Raw genomic sequence first — 12,822 nt, forward strand, 5'->3', positions numbered from 1 at the left:
GGGGCCAACACACGCAGAAATACCAATTTTTTTAAATAGTTTTTTAAATTGCTATTATTTTAGTACATTGTTGTTTTACTTTGTTACTGTTTATGTTCTCGTTGTCCTTTCACAAGTTATATTTAAAGTCGAGTTTTCAAGGAGTCAAAGAACTTTCCCTTTACTCAAAATTCTACGATACAAAGAGCCAATTTTTTTTTTGTCATACCAACACACATTTCCACATGACATGGCACAAAATACTAGAGATGGCCATCCCGGACGGACACCCATGGACGGACAGATGGAAGTATTTTAAAAAGGACGGACTAAGCAAGGACAGAAGTGAGTTTTCGTCCGTCCCTAACCGGGTCAAGTACCGACTGAGCGTGGTGTGTTGGGTTCTTTTAAAAAGAAAGACCACTGCTCTCTTCTACGGAGCCGCCTTCATCGATTGCCTGCACAACACTGTTCATGTCTGTTCCCTGCAGTAACATTGCACAGGTATAGTCTGCCCTCTAGTGGTTCAACACATGTAAGACCATGTCAGGGTCAGAACGATTTCACTGACTGACAGAAACACGCCCACCGATGGAATGTGCAGAAGCGCTTTAAAAGGATGAGAACGGACGGGGTCGGAGGAGGACTATTTTTATGAATGAGGACGGATGGATGAGGACGGAAGGTTACCCGGGTCGCGGACGGAGAACAGACCGGCAAAAAAGTGTAGAGTGCCCATCTCTGCAAAATACAATCTCCGAGACCCCAGGTTAGCCCAATAAGTCCTAAGACTTGTGAAAATAAAATAAGCAAATATGGTGAAGAGATAAGGGTACTGCTTACTTACAGCTTCAATGTGTGCAAAGATGCAAGGCATCAAAGTTGTGGATGTAGCAGAATGAAAATGCAAGAGGCTTCCATTTCACATGATACTTCCAGGTACTTGTACTTGACAAAAAGAATAGAGTTTTCAAGATTAACGTGCAGAGATGAATGGGTATGAGTTTATGATGATAGTTTTAGTTGAGCTTTAGCATTTGAATAAATACACAGTTGTGAAATCAGTGTTTACTTGTTTTATTAATTGTGATTTAAATCTAAATCAAAATAATTGCCACCATTATCTGTTCCATAATCGTCCAGCCTACTATTCATCTCCATTCAAGACAAGCGTTTGGGCCAAAAAGCGTGTCAATGACATATAGGGGACTGCGGCAATGAAACGCTAAAACGCTTTAAGCTTTTTTCATTTGGCAAGGCGGAGGTGGCACGCAGCAGATGATTTTTATGGCACGCTTCACAGTTGTGATTTTAATATGCCCCGCTAATTATAACACTGCTATGTTAGTATTTTCGAAGTTACCTTTTTAATTAGAGAGAATGATTCAAGTAGGAGGCAGGAATGGTGAGGGAGAGACAATGTAGTGGTACCACATAGCATGATACTCCAACAAAGGGGTGTGATAAATTGGGTTCCACGCTGTCTCCCTGGCATCAGGCCAATGTTTACCCACTCTGTATCTTGGTGACCACTCTCAGCGGCTTTTGAGAGATCCAATTGAATGCAATGTAACACCCGCCCTCGACACAGATGTGTACATGCGCATTCAGTCTTAGTTAGCCTAAATGTCACCATCATAATGCTGTCATGTATCGTGTAAAGTCCAGCTTTAATATGGAGTCAGTGCCTCTGGAAAATATGACTGACAAAGAAATGAAACAAACGCATAAATGACTCATGAAGGTTATGACTTTTACTTGGATGCCCTGGGTTTGGTGAGGAGAAATCCATTCGAAGAACCCTGGCCGCCAATTCTATACAGAACATAAATCACAGCTGAAAAAACTCAACGACAATAGTGACTCCAGATGGCAGGGGATTGTAGTGAAAGGCGTACAAAGACCACCATGTGTGCACGGTGCAAAATCAGTTCTGAATTCTCTCAGGAGATACAACTGGTCTGCATTTGCAGCGACAAATCAAGACCGGCCAAAACACATGTGACACAAATAAAAGGGGAAAGATGACAGAGAGTGCATGCTGAATGAACACTGAGTCACAGTGTCAGAAGCATTCCTGTCCGCTATCACTCACATGCCTTCACCGTCTCTGCCCTTACACAAAATGCCACGTCTTCTACGCCTCCACACCTAGATTTTCAATCTATATAGACTCACAGACCTCTGCGAAAGCCAAACAATCCACAGCAAGTCTAACTTAATTTAAACATCCTGACTAAAGAGTTCCACTCAAGCCCTGTGGATGAACGGTGTCACAAAAGATATATTTCAAACTAAACTATGAGTTTTCCCTTTAGTTTGAAGCAGACCATTAACCAGCATGCCTACAAAGACATTATGCGTCATTTGCTTCGTCCTGTATGCAAGAAGAGGCGAGAGTTGTGGCAGACGAAAATGTGCCTGCTCACAATGCACTGAGCGTTTCATGGCTGAAGAACATTGAGGTGCTGGAGCAACCTCCCAACTCACACGACCTGGCTATGTACGATTTATTTCTCTCCTCTTTCTCAAGATCAAGGAGGTCATGAAGGAAACCTGTTATAAAGATTTGAATCACATCAAGATGGCTGTGACCAAATCCCATAATGGCCAAATATGGGTAGGTTAGCAATCCACACCAAATACCTCACATGGAAAGATACATCTTTTCTATGCACGCTCTAAGTCATACAAGTATTCATTCTGGTCGCTGGTAATTTAGTACTGCAATGGGACCACCCGTGATCTGAGCAAGGGGTGTGCAGAAAGCCATAACAACAATGCAGAGAGCTAAAGACATCAAAACAAACACACCTGTGGCGCAAGTGGTACAAGGGCCCAAATTCACAGAGACAGAGACTCTTTGTTTAGACAATAAGTTATGCCAGGAATTAGTCACAGTCTGTTGTTGTAGTGGGGTACAACAGCTGATGATAGGAGAGAAAATCAAAGCTTTGGAAGAGTGTTGCCTCCAATTAGTGAGCGTATATAAATGGAAGCTGTGTAGTGCATGTCCGACATTAAGCCACTCTTTAAATAATGCAAACAAATTAAAATTCTAGTATATTCCCTTTGCCAAGTTGTCTCAAATTATAGTACAATATGCAGATGATTAAGCATTGCTTCCGGTCTGAAGTATTTTCCATAAAGATTTTGCCAATAACGTATTCATCCATTTTCTCTACCACTTTTCCTCATTAGCGTCACAGGCAATTCCAGCTGACTTCAGGCCAGAGGTGGTTACACCCTTGGCATGTCATAAATCAATCACGGGGCACATCTCGACAAACAATTTAGAGTTTTCAGTTTACCTCAGAAGCATGTTTTTGGAATGTGAGAGGCTGCTTCGCCATTAACCAATGTCAACAAATAAAACACACACAAACACACACACATACAGACAATAAAATGTTTATAGAAAGCCACTACAGGTATTGGACAGTGACCACATTTTATGCCCCTATGTGAACGAAAGATCCCATTGTATTGTATGTATTTAAAAAAAATCTCTTTGCTCAGATGAAGTCGAGATAAAATCAACAATATAATTTAGCTCACATGGAATAAAAATGTAAGCCTTTGGCCAGTTTCATTTATCTGTCTATATTTAACATCACTGAAAACCTTTTGTAAACATGCAGTGTTTTGTGTGAGACTCATGACGCGTATTTGAATGCTGTCAAGAGGAAGTTGCCCTCACACATAAATACAAGAATAAAAAGAAATGTGATTTACGACTAAAGATGGAGAATGTTTTTCCGTGCCATATTCATTTGAACGCACATTCCACAGCATCTGTAATACAATATTTTCACTCGATGCTTCCAAGGAGAAATACAATTCCTGAATATAGTTTCCAGCAGTTTTGTCATTAGAAATAAAAAATAGTATTCATGTTCACATATATAGTAACTGAAAGTAACAGTGATTTAGAGGTTAGCACTGCCTCACACTAGAGTTTTTGGGGGTTAAATCTCCGCTCGTTCTTTCCTGTGCGGAATTTGGATGTTCTCCCAGGGCTCACTTTTTCCACATTCCTAAAAGTAGTGACTGGCGTCCGGTCCAAGGTATGTGTGGCCCGCCTGACACCCAAAGTTCGCTGGGATAGGATGCAGGTCACCAATGGTCCAAATTAGGACAAGTCCTTGAGAAAATGGATGGAAAGTTACATACTGCCAGCCATAGAATGTATGTTTAATAGGTGTAAAAATAAATGCCAAATTTCCCCCACATTTGAGTGTAAACTTTTGATGTAAATAATAAAAATAATTGCAGCACAAACCAGCAACCAGCAAACCAAGTTTAGATGAAAAACAATCTTTGAGCATAGAGCAGGGGTTAAGCCATGGGTGGGCCTGGGTGTGCACAGGCCCACCCAGATTGACAGACTGCGCACCCAGTGAGATTCATGAAAAAATATATGCTTTTCAATTTTTTGAAAATTGTTATTAAATCATTTTTGAATTTGTGTTTCATTGTCTTTTTTTTTTTTAACTGAATATTAAGAATGGCATAATTGTGGTTGTCTAAGGAAGATCTGAACTTCACATTATTCACTTAAAGCGGAAGTCAACCCAAACATATTTTTTCAAGAATATGTTCCCAGCAGGAACAGCAGCATTCTGATTCATTTTGCGTTTGTGGAATATAAATTGAGCAGCAAAATGCACTAGTTTTTAGTCATCTCAGGGGGCGGCCATTTTGTCTTCTGTCAACTGAAAATGATATCACAACTGCTTACAACAACCAATCACGGCTGACCTTTTTTCTGAATCTGAGCTGTGATTGGTCGTTGTGAGCAGTTCTGATGTCATTTTCAGTCGACAGAAGACAAAATGGCGGCCCCCAGAAATGGCAAAAAACGAGTGGAGTAACACTTATTCCACAAACGCAATATTTATCAGACTTGCATCGAACATATTCTTGAAAAAGAAATGTTTGCATTGACTTCCCCTTTGATCATTTTATTTAAACATACGATGTGTCGGTACAGGAGGAATGTGCTCATAGAGAAATATTCAGGCCGACCCTGATTTTCCCAGGGCCCCCCATTAGCCACGTTCTGGCTCCGCCCCTGGCATAGAGCTAAGTCAGGTCAAGTTTATTTACTGTAGCTTTTCATCACAAAAGAGTGATCAAAGGGCTTTGCAAGACCACAGTTCACACAAAAATAGATAGGCTTACACAAAGGTATTGCAGTTCATAAACATAAAAAAAGGGTTTTAAATTTTAAGCTCTTTTTTTTGAACTAACAAAGTACTATTTTTAGGGCAGAACAGGTGCCCTGTTAGCACTGTTGCAAACATTGTTTTATTGTGTTATGCCTTAAAGGGAAAATATATCGCCCCCAAGCTGTCATATAATGACAATGGAAATTGGACTCACTGCCAGACTCAGCTATTGTTTATGGCGCTGAGGAAATATGAAATAATAGTTGAGACCACAGAGATAAATAAAAGCCATGCCAAAGAAAAATTAGAAACAAAGAGCAAAAAAATGGAGCTAGTTGTTAAGAATGGACTCACTCACACGACTTGCACACATGTAGTATTTAAACACCACATTCTGCATTTTATTCAGTTACTCATTTAACACACACATACTGTAAGTGTGGGGTATTGAATTATTTATTTCCCTTTTTTTAATGGCAAATGCACAATCCGCTTCAAATGGCTGAAAAGTACATAAGCGCCACATCAAACTGCAATCTGTACGATGCAGAACTCTCATCCTCATTTGTAGAAATATAGCTACATACCATAAACCTGCAATTATGAACAGGCTGACAGAGATTTTTGTGAAAAAAAAAAACCATGAGGATGATTATCCGCTAGTGAAAACAACAGTCTCCACTAGAGAGCAAACACCAAGGTAATTGGCTCAAATGCAAAGACTACCCAAGGATATTTCAGCAAATGCAGTGTTGTTTGTAATTAAGTAATCAATCAAAGATGATTCATCTTAAATTGGCCGTGATAAATTATATGAAATAAAACAACATGTAAATATGTTGTTTTAAAGAATTATGTACAACTATCATCTTAAAAACAGTTATTTATCTTCAGTCTAGCTTTAACCAATCAAAAATCAGTTAAGCCTGTTTTTTTTAATGATCTCAGTTCTACTAATCAACATTTGTGGTGAGGATGGCAATATATAAAATGTGACACTTTCTACTTTTACAGTATAATACATGTTTTTCAATGACATGTGTTCACATATTTTTATTAACAACAAAACATCCATCCATCCATTATCCATACCGCTTCTCCTCACAAGGGTCGCGGGCGTGCTGGAGCCTATCCCAGCTGTCTTCGGGCAGTAGGCGGGGGACACCCTGAATTGCATACAGTGGTCGTTTACACAGAAACTACTTTTGTCATTTTTTGTAGCTTTGCTTGAAAAACTTCAGTGGTGGGTAGCTTCAGTGTAGTTAAGATATATTTAATGTAGACCAGCTTGTGGCTTAGTTCACTACATTTTCCAAGTAGCTTGTCCATCACTCATTACCATAAAGTTGAATGGAACTGCTTTTCTTGAACAAATATCATACAGTTATAGTGGCGTACATGTATATGTGGTGCAAATGTATGCAATCATTTCAAAACATTAATTTTAGATATCCGTTATTTGTTTACATAAGTTACTGCAATCTGATCAAAGTCATTATGTTATTTACTTTTGACTTTTAGTTTGAAGTATACTGTCTGATGTGTCCCAACACTTACTCTAAGTCCATTTCGGTGCTTGTCATGAGGATCAGTCTGCCTGAGGCCATGGCTAAATTTATCCCATGCACAAGCATTCATATGCATCATGGTGGGTGGGATAATATTACCCTTATGCTCCCCTGCATGCAGATAGTCATGTGAAGTTTGACCACAAAGCATCTACGGCTGTCACTGCGCTTCCTGCCCAAGCATTCCATGTTCCGTCCTCCTCATGCCAAGAGTGTCCACCTACCAAGCCACTCTTACGCTTCCTCTTTTTACACTTCCATGCGAATTCTGACCCTAAAGTGCAGGGCTCATTAGCAGCTGGGCTGAGGACTGAGACTGATCATGGTCATTACAGAGCGGGTGGGTAAAGCAGAACTTTGGCCAAAGGTGGATCAATACAGAGGGTTGAAGAATTGCTCCCACTGAGGGAAGAGAGGAGGAGGACAGTGCTGATGAATCGCTACTGTTGCCACATTAGGTCACATCACATCACACGGTTGTCTGACATCATACTGACAAGTTTTTTTCATTACCATGCATGAGAATTGTCATCATCGAGCCTGAAATAGACTGAGAGCGTAAATGTAGTCATTTACTATTCCTTTTGAAAAGGCAGCTCTCTGTGCAAGACGCAGGGGCAAGCGCAGATTTGTGAAGTCGGCTTATGCAAATGATATAAACAGGTTAAAGTCACCCCATAGTTGAAACGCATTGGAAAGCAAAGAAAGTGACAGAGCAAAATCACACGGATTCACACTACGCAGTGTTCCCGCAGGGATAACCATGAAGAAAATACCACACTCAGAAAGGACATGAGGGCTTCCTTTTTCTTGTGTGTTCACGTGACATGGTCACACTGACTCCTAGTGGTAGGAATTAGATCAAAACAATCGTCAGTCCGGCAACCCTGCCCGTCAACAAGCTTTGGCAAAACATTCAAGGTCTTTCGGGCTGGTGTGTCACCACCTTTGTGGTATTGATTGATGGCCGCTCTGACAACTGTTTTCAACACATGCTCACACACACGCACGCACGTAGACACAGCAAATGGGTGCTTTCAGATCAACCTCCACGCCATTGGTCTTTCTCTCTCTCTCTCTCTCTCTCTCTCTCTCTCTCTCTCTCTCTCTCTCTCTCTCTAAGAAAGAAAGAAAGAAAGAAAGTAAGAAGGTTGATCTTACTAATACATCCAACACCAGCAGAATGCCTCTGTGTTTGACATGGTATGATTATTATTTTTTTGCATGCAGTGTCACTTGAATGTCACGAGGTGGTGCACAAGGCAAGGTTAACGCCAGAACGTTTGCAGCTTGAATTACAAGCACAACAGTGAAATAAGACCAAACCTTACCTAGTAGTGTGTTTTAAAGTTATTTTTGTCAGGACAAGCGGCTCGGAGAATGGATGGATGGATATACAACGATAATATCTACAAAGTGTTACTTAATACTTGTTTTCAAATTTTAAAATAATGATGATCAGAATTATGAGACTTTATGGGCATACCTAAATAATTTGACTGTTGATTAGAAGGTTATATTTTAGTTGGTCAATTAATATGACCTAAGCCTGGGCCGCTATTGGTGATTTTGTGAATTCAAAATAAGTATCTAGGCTCCAAACAAAGGCTTGTGATGATGCTACTCAGTTAAAATGTATCATTTTATTTTTGAATTCCTTTGTTGATGTGTGATGTGATGTGTGTTGATACTCTCAATGAAGTTTTACAGTTTTACTTGCCCATAACAAAAATCCAAATGGACAAACAATAATACTGACCATAACTATGCATTTAGTTGATTTAAACAAAAAAACATTCCATGCATTTTTCCAGCTTACACACTCTATACTATATATATATTCACTAAGCAGTATCCTTAGCTTGATTTAAGGCCAGGCTCTTCAGTGAACCCGTTCGGCCCCACCAACCGAAGGATGTTGTGTTGTGGTGTGCTGACACAGCCATCAAACACTGAGGCAGGGGAGCTCTGTGGTGACGAGGAGCAATGAAGCCAAGCTTTGATGTTTTTTTACACAGAGAACATAAATTGGGCCTCTGAAATACTGTGACTTTTCCATCTACTCCACATAGGCCTGCAGAAACCCGCCTTGCTGCCCTCATCCTCAATGTACTGATTGGCCACGCCTGAAAGGCATCACACTCCTTTTTATCATCTCAAACTGTAATACACAAAATTAACCCTAACTGTGTCATTATCAGAAATATTATTTAATGTGTAATTTTTGCATTGAAATAACACCAACACTTCTTTTGCTGTAGATATATTTATAGAACATGAAAATGTTGTCACAACTCATTTAAAAATTTAGTTTAGCTGCAATTTGGGTCACTAATGGTGTAGTGGTACACACGCCTGAGTTGTGTGCGGGCAGCGTGGGGTCGATTCCCGCTCAGTGACAGTGTCTGTGTGTGCCCTGCGACTGGCTGGCGACCAGTTCGGGGTGTAGTCTGCCTTTCGCCCATTGTTAGCTGGGATAGGCTCCAGCACCTCCCCGCGACCCTGTACAGGATAAGCGGTTTGGAAGATGACACATGACACAGCTGCAATTTCAAAATAAAGATTCTATTATTTAGTTGAATACGACCAAATACCACATTGAACACAAGGGGTGTATCAAAAACTCTGCCCTCACAAGAATACGAATGTTGTGATCCACTCAGAGCGGTATTAATTCAACAATTCTGTTGTTATTGTGGTTGTAATGTATTCATGTTTCAAATACTTTGGTTACAAAACTATTACTTCATTTACACAACAGAACAAAACTAAATCAAGTATGCATGATGCTGGGAGCGGACTTCAACTCATGTACAAAGTACAAAATGAGTTTTGACTCTAAAAGTCAAAACCTGCATGACCAAAAGTTTCTACTTCAGATTCCGATTTACAGTTGCAACCTTTGGCTGTTATTTGCCTCCAGATCGGGTCGGTCCAGCCAGGCCATACTTGATGATGTATGTCTTTATTCGGCACTGACAGACAATGCAGATGTACCGTCACTAAAGTGAAGCGCAACAATCTAGAAGCGCAGTTCTCGGATGACTTAACAAGCCTGCTGAGTGGATGCCCCCCGACACTGTCCAATATTATCACTGTCTCCTGTTAGATCAAAGCAAAGTCGGCTACTTGCTGCTTTGACACTGAATCACCTAAGCGCTTAAGTACTGTGCTGAGTAACAGTGTCCATTTCATTGCAAGCAGAATTTTTTTTTAGTATTTGTCAAAACCAAAAAAACATTGGTTCAGGATCTGAACCTTTCCATGTGGCCATTTACATCATCAAGAAACCCCCAAGTCAAGTTCAACTAGAACATTGCTAAGAGTGCAGATTATCACCAAAGACCAATACTTTAATTTAAATAATGGTGTACTTTCCAAAATTCTAACAAACAAACACCCTTTTGGAAGTTGAGTTTTGGTTTGCATATGAAAAAAATCAGTAGGGACCCAAAAACCTTCCCTAGTTTGTCTTCCACAGGCAACACAAATCATTTGGAATTCATTATAAAAATGTATCACTAAAATGAAAGTAAAATAAAATAAAATTACATTAAATTAAATTAAAGTAAAATTAAATCAAATTATATTAAGGAATAACAAATTGGCTTGCAAATATAACTGCCCCCTACATGCACATCATAGTCCCCCAAACGAGATGATTATTTCCTTTAAACAATGTTTATTATAATAACGTGAAGAACATTAATAAGAAAAATATATTTGTTATTACAGTATATGCAATCGTGTTGTTGTCATAATTGCATTAGCCTCATCAACCGCTCGCCCACAATCAGATAAGCTCACAACTCCAACTCACCTTTTGCAAAAGGCAAAATGGACGGATGGATTACATTATTTCCGTGTTTTGTTTTGCTTCTCTGAAATTATTCCATTATACAGTGTCTTTAGGTGCCCAGAAAGGGGCCTATAAATAAAACGAAATGAATTACTTCTGAGTTAAGGTCATGCCTATTTGTTTATAGTTCCACTGCAAAACCATCACACAACTGTCTGTAATGATGTTTACAAGGTTTCATGTCGAGAGGGTGGGCTGCTGTCCGAGACGTATGGTTACAAGCGCTCTTACACATCTAAGAAGCAAAACACATTAATCAAAAGCTGCTGAAATACTAATTGTGTGCAACTTTCTGGGTTTCTTTGTTTGTCACTTTGAAAGAAAAATACATACTTATGGCCAGAAGTGAAGAAACCTTTCCCTCACTATTTTTGACTCCAACACTGAATGTTTTTATTTAATAATAAATAAACAATAATGACTTTCAATTCTATTTTATGTATTAGTCAAAAATACCATAATAACAGTAATTCAGCAGGATTGTTTGTGCACATGTGTAGGTTATCGGACAAGGAAACGTTTCCCAAAAGTCAACTCAGCCCTCTTTAAGTTTCAAGAATATAGTGCGTCCTGCAGTCTCTTCAATATAAAACACCAAAGAGCAACTTGGAAACACCCACAACTACAATAAAACTACATTACATATGTTTCTATTACGTATATTCTGTTGTTTCATAACCATCATAAGTCTTTTATCAGATCACCTGTCTAAAAATAAGAAGTCAATCATAAACATGAAGTACTATAATGTGGCCTCTTTCAATTTCAATGGGCTCTATGTCTTGTACCGTTTTGTAAAGGAATGTGGAATTTTGAACTTCAAACTGAATCTTTTTCGACCCAGATTTGAGCTGGATCACCGGGCTTCTCTGTCAGAAATTAAATGAAGCATAACATCCAACCACTTGTGTATGGGTGTGTGTGTGTGTGTGTTTTTCCTGTTCAGGAATGCAAGTAAATAACTTTAATCGGACATTTTAATCTAGAAATAATGTGCTTTGATTTTTTAAAGGTTTTTTTGTGTGTAGAATAGTTAATGATGACATCCATATACAACATCCATAATTATATTCTAACAAGAATTAGATAATTTTAGCATTAAAATATGCAGAAACATAACAAAATAAGATTTGAAAAAATTACAAAGGCTGTTATTTTAGGGCTGTTGTGGTCTGAGACTTACATTGGGTGGCGGTTAATTAAATAAGTCAAACACTCTATGTTTTCAACTGTATTTAATTTCAACCCCCAAAAGGGGAGTTTACATATCCTTAGAACCAATTATCTTAAACATTTCAAGACAAAGACAGGATCCGCAGCCATGACTGCATCAGTGGATTAAAAAAGCAAAGTGGAAGCTTGCGTCATTCCTCACCTGCTCAGACGCAGCTGGAAACAAGGGAAATGGTTCCACCGGGCTCGCCTGCGACAGCCTGTCAAAGAAAGGCAGATGCTAAGACCAGTTCCTTATTTTGACTCTACCGCTAATTCAAAAAAGGGTTTCAAGGAACAATGATGTCATATGCTTATGAAAGTAGATGGTAAGGAAATGATATACTGATGGCATTGGCGCAAGAAAACCAAAATGAAAAGAAAGTTATGCACGCATAAATGTGCCACTGGACATGAGCGCACAGATTCACTCCTACTCAACATACATTTGCCTGCTGCCCATGCGTCTTTACACAACTATTTTGACCACAACCGGATAAGTCTGTTACACCAATTTGGCAAAGCAGCGTACCAGCATTGATATTATTGCTTACAACAGCAACTGAAGTTTTGTAGGTACACAACACTGTAAATAAAGACCTGATGAAATGTTCCTACCAATAAAGACTCATCACAGTGTGGTTTCATTTGCTTCCCATTGCTGCGTTGTGTTTTAAACATGTACATGTGTATGGCTCTGGGCAAATATTTGGTTTTGTTTCAGTTGAAAGTACATTCCAAACACTTTCTTTGCCCCTGACATAATGACTGTGTTTAAATTTGTTCAGCGCTCTCATTTTTAATGAAATGTACAGTATCATAAGAAATATTGTTCCAAGGTTACAATTGCCAAATTGAATTGAATTCCCGGCTCCTTATCGGGGTAAGCACTTCATACAATGAAATAATCATCATCATCAATACATTTTGAAATAGCATCTACTGTATTTTTAGTATAGGTCAAGGCCTGTAAGACTTTTTCATTATTAGAAAAACTTCATCCAGAAAAATAAAACAAGAATAAAACATGAGT

The 12,822-nt window shown here is 39.1% G+C and overlaps 1 protein-coding gene across 1 annotated transcript in view; it reads right to left on the reverse strand.

The window, feature by feature from the left end:
- tspan9a (tetraspanin 9a) overlaps positions 1–12,822 on the reverse strand; it is a 222,225-nt gene that overhangs the window by 184,003 nt on the left and 25,400 nt on the right. Inside the window, exon 2 of the mRNA XM_086028878.1 lies at positions 11,953–12,010. The gene's annotated coding sequence lies outside the window, so the exon portion shown is untranslated. The remainder of the gene's footprint in view (positions 1–11,952; positions 12,011–12,822) is intronic.

Source organism: Filicampus tigris, chromosome 4, assembly GCF_054856515.1.
Source record: "Filicampus tigris isolate MCC_2025a chromosome 4, RoL_Ftig_1.0, whole genome shotgun sequence".
NCBI lineage: Eukaryota > Metazoa > Chordata > Actinopteri > Syngnathiformes > Syngnathidae > Filicampus > Filicampus tigris.